Raw genomic sequence first — 9,717 nt, 5'->3', positions numbered from 1 at the left:
AACGCAGTCTTACCTCCCACTGTTTCCCTGCCTCTAGACTGCCCACTCCTCTGCTGGCTGGCGCCCCGGACCCCATCAGAGCCACGCACACAGACCAGACCAGCAACTGCTGCCACCTTCTGCCCCCAGTGGGAACCTGGGCACAGGGAGGGTCAGGGGCTGTCACACACGCCCCACGGCATCTCAGGGTAGGACATGGAGGTGGCTGTCCCTGCCCCATGCTGGCCAGCTACACGGCAAGTTCTGTAGGAGATTTGGCAGTTCTTGTACAGAGGTTGTAACCCCTTAGGGGGTCACCCATGGCAAGGGGAGATTGCTTTTCTAGTAGGGGTTACTCAGCAGCCTGTGATTTGTGCATGCGCAAGTGTGGGACCCTGGGTACCCGTCAGGGTCTGCAAGTTCATGGCAAGCATCCCTTTGCCCCAGGGAGTGCAACATTAAATAACAAATTAAAAAGACCTTGACAGGTCAAGAGAGAGCCTCTCTCTTGGAAGAAATGAAAACCTTTTATATTTTGGTACTTTTTTTTTTTTAAGATTGATTGATTGATTGATTGATTGATTGATTGCTATGTTGGGTCTTTGTTTCTGTGCGAGGGCTTTCTCTAGTTGCGGCGAGCGGGGGCCACTCTTCATCGCGGTGCGCGGGCCTCTCACTATCGTGGCCTCTCTTGTTGCGGAGCACAGGCTCCAGATGTGCAGGCTCAGTAGTTGTGGCTCACGGGCCTAGTTGCTCCGCGGCATGTGGGATCTTCCCAGACCAGGGATTGAACCCGTGTCCCCTGCATTGGCAGGCGGATTCTTAACCACTGCGCCACCAGGGAAGCCCTATATTTTGGTACTTTTAATGATACTTTTTTTTCCCCTGCTCTTTGAATGAGGAGTCCCACATTGTCATTTCTGCACTGGACCCCACAAATTACAGTCAGCTTTGGTCATGTGGAATCTGGGAGGACTTCCCAAGCAGAGGGAAGAGCAGGTACAAAGGCCCTGAGGCAGGAGTGTGGTTGGCACAATCGAGCAAGGCGGCCAGTGTGGCTGGATTAGAGTTAGCAAGGGGACAGTTGCTGGGCGTGAGGTGAGAGAGGGGACGGGAGGTGGCAGTTGTGTCACCCCCGTAGGCTGCGGAGGGGCTTTGGCTTTCGCTGGGTGAGATGAAGAGCCAGTGAGAGATTAGAGAGAGGAGGGAAACGATCTTATTCCTTTTAAAAGGGTCATGCTGGGTGCTAGGTTGAAAATGGGCTCAAGGGTGGGGGGTGGGGGGTAAGTGGGCAGCAAAAGCAGAAACAGGGGGACCATTCTGGAGGCTTTTGTAGTGACCCAAGTAAGGGATGATGCACCCTTGGCCTGGAGTGGTTGCCGTGGAGATGGCGAGACCCGGTAAGGTTCTGAAGATGCTCTCAGCGTAGAACTGAAAGAATTTCCTGGTAGGCTGGATACGCGGTATGCGTCAAAGAGGACTCAAGGACCACACCGAGGTTTTGGCCTGAGCAATTGGAAAGATGGGGGTGCCCTCGACTGACATGAGAAAGTCTGTGGGAGAAGTGAGGTGGGGAATGTATCCGTTTCCGATCACTGCTATAACACATTACTGCAAACTTGGTGGTTTAAAGCAGCACATTTTTTCTCTTACAGTTCTGGAGGTCAGAAGTTTGAAATCAGTTTCACTGGCCTAAAGGCAAGGTGTCAGCAGGGCCAGCTCCTTCTGAAAAGCTGTGTCCTTGTCTTTTCTAGCTTCTGGGGGCCACCTGCATTATTTGGCTCATGACCCCTTCCTCACGTCAATCCAGCCACTTGCTTCTGCTGTCACCTCTCCTACTTCCTCCTCTGACCATCTCCCCTCCCTCTTTTTTTTTTTTTTTTTTTTTTGGCCGCTCCTGGCGGCATGTGGGATCTTAGTTCCCCAACCAGGGATAGAACCTGTGCCCCCTGCACTGGAAGTGCAGAGTCTTAACCACTGGACCACCAGGGAAGTCCCTCCCCTCGCTTTTATAAGGACACATGTGATGGCATTTAGGACTCACTTAATACAGGATCATCTCCTCATCTCAAGAGCCTTAACTTAATCATACCTGCAAGTCCTTTTTGCCATATAAGGTAACATCCACAGGTTCCGGGGATTAGGAAGTATTTATATTTTGGGAGCCATTGTTCAGCCAAGCACAGGGAGTTAGAAACCAGACATTCAGTTCTGGATCTATTCAGCCAAGATGTTTATTAGATATGCAAGGAGAGATGCTGAGAAGCTGGTTAGATAGAGGAACATAGAATTTAGGGGAGAGGGCCAGGCTGGAGTCATGAGTGTGCAAATAGCATTTAAAGCCGTGAAACTGGATAAGATCATCTTGGGATTATCACTTCATCAAGTTGAAGAAATCTCCCAAAAGACAGAGATAGAAATGAGGAGAGAAATTTTAACAAGAAAATTAAAAGACTAAACCAGGGGGTCCAACATCTGAATGTCAGGAATTCCACAAAGAAAAAAAAAAAAAAAAGAGAGAGAAAACAGAAGAAATGAAATTATCAAAGAAAAATGTTAAGAAAAACTCCCAGAATGGAAGGATATAAGTATCCAGATGAAACAACATCCCACCAAGTTACCAGCATAATTAATAGATAAAAATTCACATCAGTGCACTTCATCTCGAAATTTCAAACCAATGGGGATAAAGATAAAACTTCCAAAGAGGGGAATTCCCTGGCGGTCCAGTGGTTAGGACTCTGGGCTTCCACTGCAGGGGGCCTGGGCTTGATCCCTGCCCTGGTCAGGGAACTAAGATCCCACAAGCTGCGTGGCACGGCCAAAAAAAGGGGGAAAAGAAAGACTTTCAAAGAGAAAAAAGCAGGTCATTTTCAAAGGAAGAGGTAGCAGAATCTCTTCCACAAAAATACTGGAAGCAAGATGACAATGGAATTGACACCTTCAAAATTCTGATAGTGATGATTTCCAACCTGAAGTTCTATACCCAGCCAAACTATCAGTTAATTGTGAGAGCAGAATAAAGACACTTTCAGAATGCAAAGTCTTAGAAAATTCACCTCCTATGCACTTCCCTATCTCAATAAGCTACTGGTAGATGTGCTTTGCCATGAGGAAGATGCAAACTCAAGACAGAGGATGACAAAGGATACAGGAAACAGATGGCCCATGCAGGAGAGAGGTCGAGGTGCAACAACCATGTGGCAGACTTGAGAGCAACCCATCCATATAACTCCCAGAAGAACAAAAAATTATAGAGGAAAGGAGATGTAATCATAACTGAGATATTTTTGCTATAATTAAATATAAACGTTCCTTTAAAATCTTGCCTTCTGTAAAGTCATTCACTAAAAAATAACAGGGTTTACAGAGAAAAGAGGGTTAGACACTTAAAACCTGTGGAACATCTTTAAGAAGTTGGGTTTATTGAGGTATAATTTTTTTTTTATTTTGTTTATTTTATTTTATTTATTTTTGGCTGCATTGGGTCTTCATTGCTGTGCGTGGGCTTTCTCCAGTTGCGGCGAGCGGGGGCTACTCTTCGTTGCAGTGCGCGGGCTTCTCATTGGGGTGGCTTCTCTTGTTGTGGAGCATGGGCTCTAGGCGTGCGGGCTTCAGTAGTTGTAGCACCTGGGCTCAGTAGTTGTGGCTCGCGGGCTCTAGAGCGCAGGCTCAGTAGCTGTGGCGTGCAGGCTTAGTTGCTCCACGGCATGTGGGATCTTCCCGGACCAGGGCTCGAACCCATGTCCTCTGCATTGGCAGGCAGATTCTTAACCACTGCACCACCAGGGAAGTCCCTATTGAGGTATAATTTGTACAAAGTAAAACTTTTTCTTTTGAAGTGTATAATTTGATGAGGTTTTAAACATGTAAATAGTCATGTAACCACCACCACTATCAAGATATAGAACATTTCCATCATCCCCAAAAGTTGCCTCAGACCCCTCTACAGTCATTTCCCCTTAATCTTTCAGGAACTACTGATCTAATTACTGTCCTTATGATATTTCTGTCCCTATGATTTTCCAGAATGTCATAGAATCATACAGTATGTAATCTTTTGTGTCTGAATCCATTCACTTAGCATAATGCTATTTTAGATGCGTCCACTTTACTGTGTATATCACTTAGTTTGTCTCTTTTTATTGCTGGAGTCATATTCCTTTGTATAGAGGTACCACATTAACCATTTGAATAGAGGTTGGGTTATTTCCAGTTTGGGGTTATTATGACTAAAGCTGTGTATATGCAGGTCTTTGTGTGAACTTATATTTTCATTTCTCAAGGGTCAATGACTAGAAGTGGGACTGCTTCTCATTTTATAAATACACACACACACGAAAATACCAAACTGAGAGCCCAGAAATAAACTCACACACCTACGGTCAATTAATCTATGACAAAGGAGCCAAGAAAATACAATGGAGAAAAGACAGTCCCTTCAACAAGTGGTGCTGGGAAAGCTGGACAGCTACATGTAAATCAATGAAATTAGAACACTCCCTAACACCACATACAAAAATAAACTCCAAATGGTTTAAAGACCTAAATATAAGACTTGACACCATAAAACTCCTAGAACAGATCATAGGCAAAACATTCTTGGATATAAATTGTAGGAATATTTTGTTAGATCATTTTCCCAAGGTAAAAGAAATAAAAGCAAAAATAAACAAATGGGACTTAATCAAACTTATTATCTTTTGCATGACAAAGAAGACCATCAACAAAACAAAAAGACAACCTATGGAATAGGAGAAAATATTTGTAAATGATGTGACTGACAAGGGGTTAATATCCAAAATACATAAACAGCTCATAAAACTCAATACCAAAAAAACAACCCAATAAAAAAATGGGCAGAAGACCTAAATAAATGTTTCTCCAAAGAAGACATAGAGATGGCCAACAGGCATATGAAAAGATGCTCGATATCACTAATTACTAGAGAAATGCAAATCAAAACCACAATGAGGTATCACCTCACACCGGTCAGAATGGCTATCATCAAAAAGTCTACAAATAATAAATGCTGAGGCTTCCCTGGTGGCACAGTGGTTGAGAATCTGCCTGCCATTGCAGGGGACACGGGTTCGAGCCCTGGTCTGGGAAGATCCCACATGCCACAGAGCAACTGGGCCCGTGAGCCACAATTACTGAGCCTGCGCATCTGGAGCCTGTGCTCCACAACAAGAGAGAGGCCGCGATAATGAGAGGCCTGCGCACTGCGATGAAGAGTGGCCCCCGCTTGCTGCAACTAGAGAAAGCCCTCGCATAGAAACGAAGACCCAACACAGTCATAAAATATAAATAAATTAAAAAAAAGAAATGAAAACAGAAATTTAAAAAAAAAGAAATGAAAACAGAAATTAAAAAAATAATAATAATAATAAATGCTGGAAAAGGAAACTCTTCTACACTGTTGGTGGGAATGTAGATTGGTGTAGCCACTATGGAGAACAGTATGAAGGTTCCTTAAAAAACTAAAAATAGAGTTACCGCATAATCCTGCAATCCCACTCCTGGGCATATACCCAGAAAAGATGAAAACTCTAATTCAAAAAGATACATGTACCCCAGTGTTCATAGCAGCACTATTTACAGTAGCTAAGACATGGAAGCAACCCAAGTGCCCATCAACAGATGAATGGATAAAGAAGATGTGGTATATATATACAATGGAATATTACTTAGCCATGAAAAAGAATGAAATAATGCCATTTGCAGCAACATAGATGGACCTAGAGATTATCATACTAAGTGAAGTAAGTCAGACAAAGACAAATATAATATGATATCACTTACATGTGGAATCTAAAAAATAATACAAATGAATCTATATACGAAACAGAAACAGACTCACAGACATAGAAAGAAAAAACTCATGGTTATCAAAAAGGAAAGGGAGAGGGGGAGGGATAAATTAGAAGTATGGGATTAACAGATACAAACTACTCTACATAAAATACGTAGGGAACTATATTCAATATATTATAATAACCTACACTGGAAAATAACCTGAAATATATATATATATATATATATATATATATATATATATATATATATATATATATATATATAAACTGAATCACTTTGCTGTACAACCGAAATTCACACAATATTGTAAATCAACTATATTTCAATTTTAAAAAATAAAAGAAAATGTCAAACTTTTCCAAAGGGGCTGAACCGCTTTGCATTCCCAGCAGCCGTGTATGAGAGTTCCAGGTGTCCCACCTCCTTGTCAACACTAGATATTGTCAGTCTTATTCATTTTAGCCTTTATAGCAGGTGTGTGATGGTATCTCATTGATGACGACCAATGATGATCTTTTCATGTGCTTATATGTGCTGTATATTTCTGCCGCAGTGTCTCTTCAAAATCTTTTTTTTAAAAATAAATTTATTTATTTATTCTTTGGCTGCATTGGGTCATCGTTGCTGCGTGCGGGCTTCCTCTAGTTGTGTTGAGCTGGGGCTACTCTTCATTGCGGTGTGCGGGCCTCTCACTGGGGTGGCTTCTTTTGGTGTGGAGCATGGGCTCTAGGCGCACGGGCTTCAGTAGTTGTGGCACACGGGCTCAGTTGTTGTGGCTCACAGTCTCTAGAGCACAGGCTCAGCAGTTGTGGCTCACGGGCTTAGTTGCTCCACGGCATGTGGGATCTTCCCGGACCAGGGCTCGAACCCATGTTCCCTGCATTGGCAGGCAGATTCTTAACCACTGCACCATCAGGGAAGTCCCTCTTCAAAATCTTTTGCTCATTTTTTTATTGGGTTGTTTGTCTTATTATTGAGTCATAAGAATTCTTTATATATTCTGGATACACATCCTTTATTAAGTTTATATTTTTGCATAGCTCTATAACCAGAGCCCTAATAAAACCAACAATGATACTAATAAAGATACTAACACAGTCATTTCTCCACTGGCATTAGCACCTAAAATCACAGCTAGTCTCTCCTTTGCAGCCTTAGGCTTTAGGCTTCTGCTTCCTCCTTGGAAATGTTGACCCTTGAAGATGTTCACCTCTAAAAGAAACTAGTTTCATCAACAATAAAAAAACAATCTAGAGGTAGCTTTCTTTATCCATCAAAAACAAAATGTTTTAATATGAGAGCACACCTTTGCAGCTTCTTCATCTGCACGCTCAGCTTCCCCAGACAGACTGAACACAGAGGGGAGTGAAGTGGTCCTACACTACATTGTTCTTGCTCTAAAGGAAGACTTTTCTGTGGGATTTTTCAATTTACCTAATTTTTTAAGGCCTTCATATATTGCTAAGGCCCTCTTTTAATTGTTGTAATCCTTGTCCTTGCTGACTTCAAAAACATTAATACACTGGGAAAAACTGCATAAGAACTACCCAGCTTCCGGGTTGTACTGATGCCTTGCCCCTGCCTACCAATCACCTGTAAGCTAATATGCATAAATAAAACACGTGTCAGGGACTTCCCTGGTGGCACAGTGGTTCAGAATCCGCCTGCCAATGCAGGGGACACGGGTTCAATCCCTGGTCTGGGAAGATCCCACATGCTGCGGAGCAACTAAGCCCGTGAGCCACAACTACTGAGCCTGCGCTCTAGAGCCCTCGAGCCACAACTACTGAGCCTGCATGCCACAACTACTGAAGCCCTCATGCCTAGAGCCCGTGCTTCACAGCAAGAGAAGCCACCGCAATGAGAGGCCCGCACACCACAACGAAGAGTAGCCCACTTGCCGCAACTAGAGAAAGACTGCGTGCAGCAACGAAGACCCAACACAGCCAAAAATAAAATAAATTAATTTAAAAACAAAAACAAAAACAACACCTGTCGAACCAAAACTGTCTGTACACAGCTTGGCTCAGCAGTGAACAGTATTTACAAGGGTACAATAATGGAATCCTGAATATTGTTTAAACCAGAAATATGATATAAGTGTGTTGTGTAAAGGGAAAAGGCATTTTGGGAGAGGGCAAGTAAGACTGCTAAATTCTCATCTGCCATAATAGGGAGCCAGTTGATAATATCTAGAATTGAAAACTCAAGAAATAACAGTATAAGCATAATATTTATAAATATGAAGGTCTCTCACACACACACATAAAAGAATTGAAAGAGGTTGCCCCTGGAGCTTGTGAGTCAGAGATGGGCCTGTGGGTTTTTCATCAGAAGCATTTGCATACTATTTGCCTCATTAAAAATCAAGTGGGCGGGACTTCCCTGGTGGCGCAGTGGTTAAGAACCCGCCTGTCAATAATGCAGGGGAGGGACTTCCCTGGTGGCACAGTGGTTAAGAACCCGCCTGTCAATAATGCAGGGGAGGGACTTCCCTGGTGGCACAGTGGCTAAAAATCTGCCTGCCAATGCAGGGGACACAGGTTTGAGCCCTGGTGCAGGAAGATCCCAAATGCTGCGGAGCAACTAAGCCTGTGCGCCACAACTACTGAGCCTGTGCTCTAGAGCCTGCAAGCCACAACTACTGACCCCACATGCCACAACTACTGAAGCCCGAGCGCCGAGAGCCCGTGCTCCGCAACAAGAGAAGCCACCGCAATGAGAAGGCCGCGCACCGCAACACAGAGTAGCCCCCGCTTGCCACAACTAGAGAAAGCCTGGGCGCAGGAAGGAAGACCCAACGCTGCCAAAAATAAATTAAAAATTAAATCTTAAAAAAAAAAAATCAAATCCGTGGATTATTTTGATAAGAATATGAATTAATTTTAAACACAAAGTGAGGTATTTTGTCCAAACAGAACTATTTTTGCACATTTGCGTTTTTGAATTGGAATTTGAATCAGATCTTTCTGACTCTAATCACTATATTACAAGTAGAGAGCATTAGAAGCCAATTGGGGAGGTGACAAGCAAGTGATGAGCTGTGACCTATACCTCTGCGTGTGTGTGTGTGTGTGTGTGTGTGTGTGTGTGTTGTGTAAATCCCCCTTCTGGCCCAGCGGGACCCATCTGTCAAGACCAATGTTCTCCAGCAAGGTTCCCACATGGCCTTGACGTGTTCTTCACACCTCATTCAGCTGAACCGCCCTCCTTGCTCAGCCAGGCAGGCTAAGGGGTTGGCAATTACCCTTCTGGCTCACTAGGAGGCAAGTCCAGTGTCCTCCTCATTCACTTGAAGGAGTTTCCGGAACTTGTCCAGAGTTGTCTCAGGCATCCCGGTACAAATGGCAGCAGTCAGTCACGTTCTCTCCACATACCAAGAGGGCCAACCCTGCCGCCAGATGCCTTCTTTGGGGTTGGCAAAAAGGACAGATCATCCTGTTCCGGATTGTGCTGTGTTGTGTCTGTGCAGAGGAGACTGCGAGGGGGGCGGGAGGGGGGAGTAGACACTGCTCTTTAGCTGGTGGGGGCTTTTTAAGGTCAGGCTGGCATACCCAGGCACCCAAGGCTGCAGATCAGTGGATGAGCACAGTGGTTCTGAGACCAGGGACCCTCTTGGTCTGGCAGCAGCATCTCACCCAGTTCAGGGTAACAGCGAATGCCCGTTTGGCATTCACTGTGTGCCACACTTATCATTTTATGTAATCCAGACAAAAATCCTTGAGGAAGACACTGTTATTATCCCCATTTTACAGATGAGCAAACTGAGGCACAGAAAGTTTGCATAACTTACCCCAAATTACACCGCCAGACCTAAATAGCAGGTGGTCTAGCTCCACAGTCCAAAGGCGTAGCTCCTATGTGAAAGCTCATTTGGTTAACTTCTTGCTACAAAATAACGAAGTAGTTATTGTGAAA

Source organism: Balaenoptera ricei, chromosome 2 (genome assembly GCF_028023285.1).
Source record: "Balaenoptera ricei isolate mBalRic1 chromosome 2, mBalRic1.hap2, whole genome shotgun sequence".
NCBI lineage: Eukaryota > Metazoa > Chordata > Mammalia > Artiodactyla > Balaenopteridae > Balaenoptera > Balaenoptera ricei.
Note: the sequence above shows the minus strand (reverse complement) of the source record.